Source organism: Drosophila novamexicana, unplaced genomic scaffold (assembly GCF_003285875.2).
Source record: "Drosophila novamexicana strain 15010-1031.04,08,12 unplaced genomic scaffold, DnovRS2.1 tig00001444-arrow-arrow-pilon, whole genome shotgun sequence".
NCBI lineage: Eukaryota > Metazoa > Arthropoda > Insecta > Diptera > Drosophilidae > Drosophila > Drosophila novamexicana.
Window position 1 is genome coordinate 99,013 of NW_020824859.1, and position 12,003 is coordinate 111,015.

At 36.6% G+C, this 12,003-nt stretch overlaps 1 protein-coding gene across 1 annotated transcript in view; it reads left to right on the top strand.

Annotated features, from left to right (window-relative positions):
- The first annotated feature begins 10,022 nt into the window (after window positions 1-10,022).
- The window catches only part of LOC115767709 (dual 3',5'-cyclic-AMP and -GMP phosphodiesterase 11), a 61,026-nt gene continuing 59,045 nt past the window's right edge, over window positions 10,023-12,003 (top strand). The window contains exon 1 of the mRNA XM_030712002.1: window positions 10,023-10,479. The gene's annotated coding sequence lies outside the window, so the exon portion shown is untranslated. The remainder of the gene's footprint in view (window positions 10,480-12,003) is intronic.

Below are 12,003 nucleotides of genomic sequence, written 5' to 3' on the forward strand. Positions count from 1 at the left end.
TCAAAATTTACCACCCTCATAACTCGGCCAAATCTCATCCGATTTTCACGAGGTTTGGCTTTTTCTTCATGGTTTTCCCTCTAGATTAATCTGGCATTCAAATCTGAACACCGATTTTTTAGTCGAAATTCATGTCCAAATCTTACCCCAAGATTCGTATCTAGACATGGGTCAAAATTTACCACCCCCATAACTCGACCAAATCTCATCCGATTTTCACAAAGTTTGGATTTTTCTTCATGGTTTTCCCTCTAGATTAATCTGGCATTCAAATCTGAACACCGATTTTTTAGTCGAAATTCATGTCCAAATCTTACCCCAAGATTCGTATCTAGACATGGGTCAAAATTTACCACCCTCATAACTCGGCCAAATCTAATCCGATTTTCACGAAGTTTGGCTTTTTCTTCATGGTTTTCCCTCTAGATTAATCTGGCATTCAAATCTGAACACCGATTTTTTCGTCGAAATTCATGTCCAAATCTTACCCCAAGATTCGTATCTAGACATGGGTCAAAATTTACCACCCTCATAACTCGGCCAAATCTCATCCGATTTTCACGAGGTTTGGCTTTTTCTTCATGGTTTTCCCTCTAGATTAATCTGGCATTCAAATCTGAACACCGATTTTTTAGTCGAAATTCATGTCCAAATCTTACCCCAAGATTCGTATCTAGACATGGGTCAAAATTTACCACCCTCATAACTCGGCCAAATCTCATCCAACTTTCACGAAGTTGGGCTTTTTCTTCATGGTTTTCCCTCTAGATTAATCTGGCATTCAAATCTGAACACCGATTTTTTAGTCGAAATTCATGTCCAAATCTTACCCCAAGATTCGTTCTAGACATGGGTCAAAATTTACCACCCTCATAACTCGGCCAAATCTCATCCGATTTTCACGAAGTTTGGCTTTTTATTCATGGTTTTCCCTCTAGATTAATCTGGCATTCAAATCTGAACACCGATTTTTTAGTCGAAATTCATGTCCAAATCTTACCCCAAGATTCGTATCTAGACATGGGTCAAAATTTACCACCCTCATAACTCGGCCAAATCTCATCCAACTTTCACGAAGTTTGGCTTTTTATTCATGGTTTTCCCTCTAGATCTGGCATTCAAATCTGAACACCGATTTTTTAGTCGAAATTCATGTCCAAATCTTACCCCAAGATTCGTATCTAGACATGGGTCAAAATTTACCACCCCCATAACTCGGCCAATTCTCATCCGAGATTCATGAAGTTTGGCTTTTTATACCCTGAACCCATTAAAAATCGGTATAAGGGTATATTGTATTTGTGCAAAATGTATTTAACAGGCAGAAGGAAGCTTCTCCGACCCCATAAAGTATATGTATTCTAGCCATCTAGCCATGTCCGTCTGTCCGTCCGTCCGTATATATGAACGCGAGGATCTCAGAACCTACAAGAGCTAGAGACTTGACTTAAAATGTATGTGCTCCCAGTTCCCGCGCAGATCGACTTTGTTTTCGATATTCGATAACTTACTCAGTTTCCAAGCAATCGATAAAAATCGATATCGATATCCTGTTTTTTGGTCAATTTTGGTAAATAATAAGAGCTAGAGTCACCAAACTTGACATATAGCTTCTAAAATAGAATATATATATGCATTTGATGTTGGAAGAAGAGGGTTCAGGGTATCCCCTAGTCGGGAGCTCCCGACTAGTACCTCTTACTTGTTTTGAATTTGCAAGTGCCATGGAAATCTAGGATTCGCTTGTAATGCTCTTAATGAAAGGTGCTATGCGTTTTTTTTTAGCAAGTTTGCCACACATAAAAGAGCAAAGACCTATTTAAATATTAGATTCCTCTCTGGCTAATTCTTAGGGAGAAGCGAAGTATATTGGATCGACCTACTATATATAATATGGCTACCATAGAAAAAGCCGACTTCAATTTGAATTCAACTTCGTTTCACTTTTTATGCCCGAAACATGTGTCATACTTGTTAGACGTCTGCAAGGGTATACAATCTTCGGCTTACTAAATATCAATTGCCTTCTGTCTACACCGCAGACAGCTGAGTGCAGTGTCCTCAGCGGCGCTTTGTGGCGCCTCGAAATCGAAATGCTCAAGTGCTGCTCGTTAAAGGTGCAAAATAATTGGCCATTTAGCATTTTACAGTAACAACATTTTTGCAATAACAATAAAGCAAAGGCCGCTCAAATTGAATTTTGCAACAGTTGTAGGTGTTTAAATTGAACATTTGTTCATTTTGGCTGGACTGGGACGACAGTGGGCGTGGCCCTGGGCATGGGCGTGTCTGCCGTGGGATTTGGCCACTTTTGTTGCCACTTTTATGAGCATTATCTGTGGCAATGACTGGCCACAGGTGGTTTCGTGTTGCACGTTGTATGCTGTGCGGCCTGCCACTTGGGTCACTTGCCGGGGTCAATTTACAGTCACGTACGCAATGTACGCCCGGAGTTGAATGACACGCTGAGTAGCTCCCAGGTTCTGGGCGGGGGAGGGCAGCTGCCGCCTAGCTAAATCTATACGAAATATGTGAGCAACATATTATATGTCGTAAATTTCATGTGAGGACAGGTCAGCATAATTTATTAAACACAAGTAAGAGTGCTCTAGTCGGCATGCCCGACTGAACCTTCTGCTGACCGCACCAAAAATGAAAGTTAATTGAATTTCATATACTCTTCTATTAGGTTTTTATTGATTTTTCATATGATTTATTTGTACATTTTAAATTAATCTTTTTTCTGAGTTTATATATATATATTCATCTATATATATATATAGATTCTCATCTTGGCCTATTAATATTATTTATTCAATATTTAAATTCAAAGTTTATTTAACTTTAAAAAGATTAAGATTTACCTCTGCAAACAGGAAGCTCTACTTTATTTTCTTCAACTATTTATTTATTCATTTATTAATCGTTTTATTTTTATATATCTTATATTTTTTATTTTGTTTATTATTTTACGCTATTTATTTATTAAATATTATTTATTATTTTACTACATTTTATTTAATAATTTATATCATTTATTACTTAATTATTTAATTTCTCAGCAATTTGCTTATCGTTTACGTTAAAAGCTTTTAACGTTTAGCGTGATTCGTTGCGGCCGTGGTTGGTGTCTTGGCTAAGTGAAAGCTTTGCGCGACGTAAGCGCATTGAGTGAATTCCCTGCCAACGAAGCTTCAACGTTGCGTATGAGTAATTTCTTGCAAGTAAATTACAAAATTTACGATAAGCCGCGTTGCAAAAAGGGGAAAAAATGTAAAGAATTCACAGAACTTTTATATTCGTTTTTACCTTGATAAGCGTGTGTCATAAAAGATGCAAAATCACAGAATCTAATTAAAAATACTAAATTTAAGTGTAATAGAGGTTTAATAGAGGAGCGTAGGCAAAAGTGTATTAGAAAATCAGTACTCTTCTTTAGTAGGTTGTAACTTTTAACTAGCTTTCAGCTTTGATTTAAGCGCTCAAACTCAATTTAGTCTCTAATTAGTTGAGACAGCTTTCCTGCCAGTTATGACATACAAGTTGATTACATTTAAGCACATTAACTACTAAACTTCAGTGTACAAATTCTATTTGAATGCCTCTTGTCAGATAAATCACATAATTTATTCAACTAATAACTGAACACACATTTTTAAGCATATTTCAATTTGACAAGCCTCCTTTTTGCAATGCAATTTGTCTTGGAAGTTATTTTAATGACTTTGGCGAATGTTGTCAATAATTTCGAATTGTTGCGCTTACCTTTTACGGTTAAAAAAACAACAATGAGAATCGTTAGAGATTTGTATTTTTTGCATTTTTCATTTGGCTTTTCACATACAATTTCCGTCATTTATTGCTCAATTAAATTGTACGATTGCGGTTTGCATTTGCAATTTGCATCTTGGTACGGGGCGAGGTGCGGCTATTGAGTTAGTCAGAGGCAATCGGCCGATCTGCGGTCATTCGCTGGGTTATATATGCATACACGATATACATACACACATATGTATACATATATATATATATATATATATATATATATATATATATATTAGCACTGTTATGTTTTATGCGGTTCTCAAGTGCAACTCGTGACCCTGACGTTGCGTCAAGTTGTTGCCGTAAAGTCGTTGATTTGTTGACTTATCTGAATGTAACTGTGCTTGTAGGGTATCTGTAGGGTATATCGTGCGCATATAGCATATACAGGGCTTCCAAATGGACGCATCTGGAAGGGAGTCCAAAGGTGGCGAATTGTTTTCGCTTTTCTAAGTAAGATTAATTGCTTTGCCTGAGTTTGAGTCTTTAAAAATAATTGGTATAATTGATTCTGACATGCTTACAAGCGTTTCGCACACTAGAAAACAGTGTGCAGCAACAACTAAATATCTACCTTATCGTTAACTGTACTTGAAAGCTTAGAGCCTAATATAAGCTTAGCTTTTCTTTAAATTTAAATATTTTAAACTTTTCAAATAAGACTAAGCTAATAATTATAAATCTAATAGTCGCTTATTTACAATTAGAATTGATTTGAGCTGAGAGCTTCAAGTGAAACCAGCTTTCACTAGTTTTAGAAGAGAGTTGCTTTCTGAGTTGCTCAAGTATTTATGCTTAATCTCCACGCTGAAAGCTTTAAGTTAAGTTTAAAGCTTTAACTTGAATAGAGGAGCTTTCTGAGTTGATCGGGTGTGTATGAGAGAGCTTTAAGTAAAATGTAATACTTTTAATATATTTAAGGGCGGAGCTTTCTGAATTGCTTAAGCTTAACTCCGGAAGCTTTAAGTAACGTTTAAGGCTTGCATTATTTTGTTTGGATAAATATCCCCAAGCTTCACGCTGGAGAGCTTTAAGTGAACTTTCAAGTTGTTACTATATTTGAAGAGGGGAGCTTTCTGATTTGCTTGGGTATGCCAAAGTCGTGTTTAAGCGAACTTTTTCAAACTTGTAGTTGCTTAATTTGTGTGCTTTTCTGTTGTTCCAACTTCCACTCCCCGCTTTCCCCTGTCTCTGCCTTCGCCTGCTGTCTGTTGTCAACTTTGTTGCTCGTGCGTTTTTTTGTCATGTCGCGTTCGCCCGGTGCGCATTCGATTAGCACCTCGTTTTGTTTTGTTTTCTGTATTTGTTTTGCTGTTTGTTCTCTCTGTTGTCCAGCTGATGTTTTGCATTGCGGTTCATCGCATTCTGGCGTCAGTTTTGCATTACAAATGTCCCGTTGCTGTTGCCCATTGTTTTGTTTTGATTATCTTGGCTTTAATTTGTGCAACTGTTTTCCGTTCACTGTTTTCTCACCCCTCCCTTTCCCCACTTTTCTGTTTCTGTGTCTGTTTCTGTTTCGGTTTCGTTTTCTGTTTCTGTTTCCATTGTGACTTGGGCAATTGTCGGAGCTGTTGATATAACACTTAGATACCAGGCGCAACGACAATGCATTTGTTTGGTTCTCTTAAAACGTGACCGTTATTAGCACTGATTTGTTTTTGAATAACAGAAAACTTGTTTTAATTTCTGTTTTTTTTTGTTTTTTAATGTATTTTTGCATTGCAAATAAAGCTGCATGAAATGGGAACTGGGATCTGAGATATTGCAATACAGTTCTTCGTGAGAAATGTGTTAAAATTTGTCGAGCTTCTTTTAAATAAATGATAATGAAATACAATTAGTAAAAATAAAGATAACATTTGATTTTGCCATTCCCTATTGTGCCTTATTCGTAAACGTTAAAAATTTAAAGTTTGTCAATAGAAATACCTACAAATATTTAATTATCCCATAATGAAGCAGTTCTTACGCAAGAACGAGGTATATGAAAGAAACGCTTGCTTAATTATGTTTGAATTCCTCTTTAAGCTGCATCCTTAAACGTTTGGAGGAAGACTTTCTTCTCTTCTCATTGCTTTTAGCTTACTTACTTTTAAAGACAGAGAGAAAGAATTGTTTCTTGTACTCTTTAGGACATACTTTGAGAGACAAACTTCTTCCTTCTACTTTTTAAGATAGACTTGGAGAAATCTGTTTATGGACAGACGTTAATAAAATATAGCGAAAATTACACAGTTGCAGCTAACGATTGGCGCACGTTGCCTTTCAATGTGTATTTTATATTTAATGGACCAAAAAGACGATGATGTTGATGGGAATGGAAATGGAAATATGATGGCAACAATTTGTAAAGCTATTTTCAAAATTAGAAATATATACGTTTGTATCTAGTACAGATTTGCAGAAGATATATATATACAGAAAGAGAATGCATTCATTCTTCTCATTCTTCTTAGTGCCATTTCCTTAACCGACAGCAGGCATATGATGAATTGATTTTCATTAAAGTAGGTGACGTATGCGTAATATTGCTCAAGTCAAAGTTATTTGAAATGCTTCTCTGTATTTGCACGCAATTTGTTTATGTTTCACGTGCCTGGTTTTTTTGAGCATGAGAAGTTCTGTTCTTTTGTTCTGTCTGGCTTCGTGTCTGGCTGCACACATCGGCTATGTCGTCAGTCTTTGTCTGTCATTATATAGAGCACACAGATATACATGTGAATATTTATGTATTGTATACTTTCTGCATTCAATTGGTGCTGCGCGTGTGCTGCCCCAGCAACGTTCCACCTGGTAACATATCTAGCATGTTTACCTGATGCTCTGTTAACTACGGGTAAAACAACTTTATCAGAGAGTAAGTTAAGGTTAATGTTAAGGTAATGTTAATGTTAATGTTAATGTTAATGTTAATGTTAATGTTAATGTTAATGTTAATGTTAATGTTAATGTTAATGTTAATGTTAATGTTAATGTTAATGTTAATGTTAATGTTAATGTTAATGTTAATGTTAATGTTAATGTTAATGTTAATGTTAATGTTAATGTTAATGTTAATGTTAATGTTAATGTTAATGTTAATGTTAATGTTAATGTTATTGTTAATGTTAATGTTAATGTTAATGTTCATGTTAATGTTAATGTTCATGTTTATGTTTATGTTAATGTTCATGTTTATGTTTATGTTCATGTTAATGTTCATGTTAATGTTAATGTTAATGTTAATGTTAATGTTAATGTTAATGTTCATGTTGATGTTAATGTTCATGTTTATGTTTATGTTCATGTTAATGTTAATGTTAATGTTAATGTTAATGTTAATATTCATGTTACCGTTAATGTTCATGTTAATGTTCATGTTAATACTTACAATTATTCTATTAAAACTTAGGTGTTATTTGCAGGGCGCAAAAGTCTCGTCTTTAGTTTTATTTTCAAAGTCTACAAACATAACGATAGTTCGATTCTCGGATGTGTCATGTTGTGTTATTGGCGGCCAATTGCCAATTGTGTGTGACTAATGGCGAACGCTTTGGACCGGCGGCTGTGAAGCTGCTAATTGCTTAAATCAATCGGGCCAATTTTTCATAGAGAAGCAGCCAAAGGCAGATACCCGATAGTTAGTGCCCGGGCATCGTAGCACACATTTTGAAACTGTAGTCTATACTCTATATATATACTATATATGGCATCAATGGGTGCCAACAACGTGCAAACAGTTTCGTTTATTGTTCGATTCTCTGATGATTCGGTTCATGGCATTTAACACAGCTGCTTTTGTTTTTGGGCTCTAAAGATCTGTCGAAATCGCTGGCTGTAATTCGCAATTTGCAATATTTTCTGAAAAAGTACTGCAAACAAAGTAAAATCATATTACAACAAGAGTGCTCTAGGCGGGCGTGCCCGACTAGGAGATACCCTAAACCCAGCGCCGAGTTGCCTTTGCAAACAATGGATCCCTTTCTATACAAATGTAATATGAATCGATATATATTGTAGTTGTAGTTAGAAATCCATATAGACATGGGCTCAAATTACCCATTCTCATAACTCGGTCAAAATTCATATAATTTTCACTAGGTTGGCTTTGTTCAAGGTTTGACATTTAATAAAATTTTTACCCTCGAGTATAACTATAGGTCCATATTTGCCATTCTCCTATATTTTCTGACTGTTGCATTCATTTGTACAAAACCCATCTCCCCCATTTAGCCTGGTTTTAGGGAAGCAGTATGCCGCGATATTTGAGCACACCTTCGATTTGGCTCGGTGATCGACAAGATGAAACAATTGAATTCTGGGAATTACCAAATATTGCATTTATTTATGATTGTTTTTATAGGCGCAAAATCTTATTTGCATTTGCACTTTTCTAATTTACAAATATTATCATATATATGAGAAATGGGATACAAAGGGAAATTGTGGAAAATTTTTACTAAATTCTTCTCTTCTGTCAAGCAACTTTTTCTTATTGGAAATGCATTGTGAGGCATTTTCAGTCGAAATTGTTAAATCAGACGACAGTTCTGTCGATAAAACATTGCACTTACTCACAATATTTCCGGGTTCGATGCCAGCTTATGACAGCTGGGTTTAGTTGTTAATGTCTTAAGAATAAATAAATATTGAATACTTAAGTAAAACATGCATGCATATGATTATAAATCCATTTGTTGCTTAACTCCGATTCCAGTTAGGAGCTTGTTTCCAATATGCTTAGAAACAGCCTTAAATAGGGCGAGAGAATACAAGGGCATTACATGGATGGGGTGGTGGGGTGGTGCGGTGGGGTGAGGGGGGGCTAAGCACGGCGAGAATACGTTTTAATTAGCACCTCAGCGTTGGCGGCGGGGCCAAGTGTGAAGGCAAACAGCAAGAACAAGAAGAAGATGAAGCAGAACAAGAAAAAGAAAAGACAAAAACAAAGCAACTGCAAGCTGTTTACAAACAACTGTTTTTATACCCTGTACACCTCTATACCAAGCAACCGGGCATTATAGTTTCGCGCAAATGCATGTGACAGGCAAGAGGAAGCAGCTCCGAATTCATAAATGAAATATATACTATATATATCGATCAGTCATAAGTGTCTGCATAAATTTAATCGAGTTTTATTAACTCAACATTAATATATAGAGTTCTGCGCTGAGTACAGGGTATCTTTCTGGCGGGCACTCATTAATATAACACTCCTTTTTTGGCCTATGGGCATTGAGCAATTGAATGGCGCAGACGTTGCGGCTGGGAGACTGCAAATTTGCCTTCCCCTTCAATTTAGACTTTGGACCCGTTAGCTGCCAAAAAGACAGCCCACAGAGTTCAGCAAGAGAAGGGGAATTTGACCGGTACACGGGCGCGGGGGCGGGGGCGGGGGAGCAATATGCAAGAAAGAACCATATTACAACGTTTGAGCAAAGCTGGAACAGCGCACGCCATGCTGGGAGAGCGCTCTCCCACATTGGCTCTCCCCACACAAAACTCTCAGGGCAGCAGCAGTAACGTCGGCGGCAGCAGCTGTGCTGGCAGAGACAGCGTCGATCAGTCAACGCTGAGAGCTCGTCGCGTGCAGTTCGTTTCCGCAGTGTGTCTGTACGCTTTTGCCGAAAGTTAAAACGAAAGCAACCGTCGTCGCCCTCGCGCACGCTGGGAACATCATAATCATGCTGATAATGATGATCTGATCCAGCGGCTGATCGTGTGTCGAGTGTGTGTGTATGTGTGTCTGTGTTAACTGCGGCAAAGGCAGGCAGCAAATACCAAAAGCAGCAACAACAAAGAAATTAAATTTGTGAAACGAACTTTTGTACCTGCCAGCCCAAAAGGTAAACCCACAAAAAATATTAAGCAGAAAAAGAGCAAAGTGCAAAAAAGAAGCAGCAGCATTTACCAATACCCCCTCCCTCAACCCCACGCTGCTCAGTTTACGCGCGCGCGTCTATGTGTGTGAAGCAAGAAAAAAATAAGTATTTCTATGTATGGGTGATTGTAGAAATGTTGTTGTTCAAGTGCTTTGGCGGCTAAAACAAAACAAAAAACGCGCAGAAGAAGCAGCAGCAGCAGCAGCGGCCGCTGAGTTTGCTTAATAAATGTGTGTTTTTTTTTTTTAATATTTCCACTAAAAATAATAATGAAATAAAACGCTAAGTTGGCCGTTTCGTGATTAATATTCATAATTTTCTAAGGCATGCGAAAAGAGCAGCAAAAGAAGCCAAGAAATTAAATATACGTGTGTGTGTGCGTATTCTTCTACTTCTACTTCTGCTATTGCCGTCTCTGTCTCAAGCACGCGTTAATTTATTATACCAGCGACAGTTTTTTGTTTGTGCTTGTGTGTGTGTGTTTGTTTGTGTTTGTGCGGTTGAGTTCACCCCCCGCCCAACCCGAAAAAACAAAACGCACAAAACAAAACGCGAAATTTCAAACGAAAGTCGCGACGCTTCGAGTCGGTCAAATATAACTGAAATATCAATACATATACATACATATACATGTATGCACACATATACATACATACATATAATTATACTTGTATTAATACCGAGTCTCTAAGCACTCGCATCTGTGTATTTGTAATGTGATTTCAATAAGCGCTAAAACAAAGGCAACAAATATCAAATATAAGCAAGCTTAACTAACTAATTAATCTTCAATGTAAGTATAAGTACAATATTGAATGAATCCTATTGAAAGCAAATCAAAGTCAATTGAAATTTTAAATGCAATTTATAGAAATAAGAAGAAGAACAAATGTGTTCTGGATTTTGTTTCTCCTTCCTTTTCTAACTAATGCTTAGCATCATTTTTATGCTGCGGCATTCTTTTTTCATTTTTGCTTTTATACATTTTCTTAGTTCATTTTTGCGTCTGCCAAAAGTTTTGTTTATATTTCGACGTCTCTCTTTGCTCCACTTTCTTGCCCTTTGTTTTCGGTCTTCTGCTTTGTGTATATGCGAGTGATCGCTTGAGACTGTTCAAAGTTTTGCACTCCTCTTCTTCTTCTTCTTCTTCTTCTTTGTCTGCCGTTGGCCGCATAACGGTGCATGTGGGCAGTTGAGGTTGAGGTTTATACGAGTTTATGCCAGTTGAATATGGGCTACATGTTATACGCTCAATGAGATAAGACATTCAGATACAGATACTTCAGACAGCAGCAGAGCAGCAGCACTTGAAGTTTATGGCCAACCCCCTCACTCACCGCCCCTCTCATCTATAACCTTTGCTACGTGTCTCAGCGAAATTGTAAAATCAGCTTTTATGGCCTGTTTTTTGTTGTTGTTGTGCTCCGAACAAAACTGAATGACACGTTGTTGCCTTGGCGCATCAGCTTAGTTTACAGTTAGTTAATGTTAACGGTAATGCCAAGGAAATTGGCATGTCATCGGTACACTGTAAAAAAATATATTAGCTAGCCTTTAATTAAGAGTAAAATAATTTTTGCTTTAATAAAGATCAATTTTTATTAAGTATTAACTCGACATTTTGAGACCCTGGCCAGGATGGAAATTAAGGGTTCGAACTCCCTCAAATAACTCTTTTAAATTTAATTTCCTTTTTTTATCAATATACTTTATATTATAATTAAAATTAGTTTTATTTAATAACAAATACTTAGTTTTTCGATAATTAAGATTCATTTTGAAAGCGGAACTCAACATGCTTAGACTCTTGGCAGGGAGTATTGATGGGGTAGCATAGAGAGCTTAGCTACCCAATATAAAGTTCGAACTACGGGTTCGGACTCCCTCAAAGAGAAAGGTATAAAATATATACAAATAATTTCTTTTAAATTTGTCTTGGACTTTGGCTAGTTTCTTTCTTACTTTATTATTCCATTCAAAATTGTTTTTAATTTGATTTTTTTAACAGTGTATTTTTTTTCAAAATGTGTACACATAATTTCTTTTAAATTTGTCTTGGACTTTGGCTAGTTTCTTTCTTACTTTTTTAGCCCATTTGAAATGGATTTTTTTGAACAGTGTAAGCCATAAGTATGCACCCCAAATACAAATAACTCGTGCATTGACTTCCCCATTTTGAACATATAGACAAATAGGTGTTACGAGTGTGGCACTACATAGAGTCTCTGTCGCACTTCCGGCTCGATATCAATCACGCAAAAGGTTCTACGGTTTGACATTTACTTTTCAGCACTTGATCAAATTCAGGTGCTTAAAA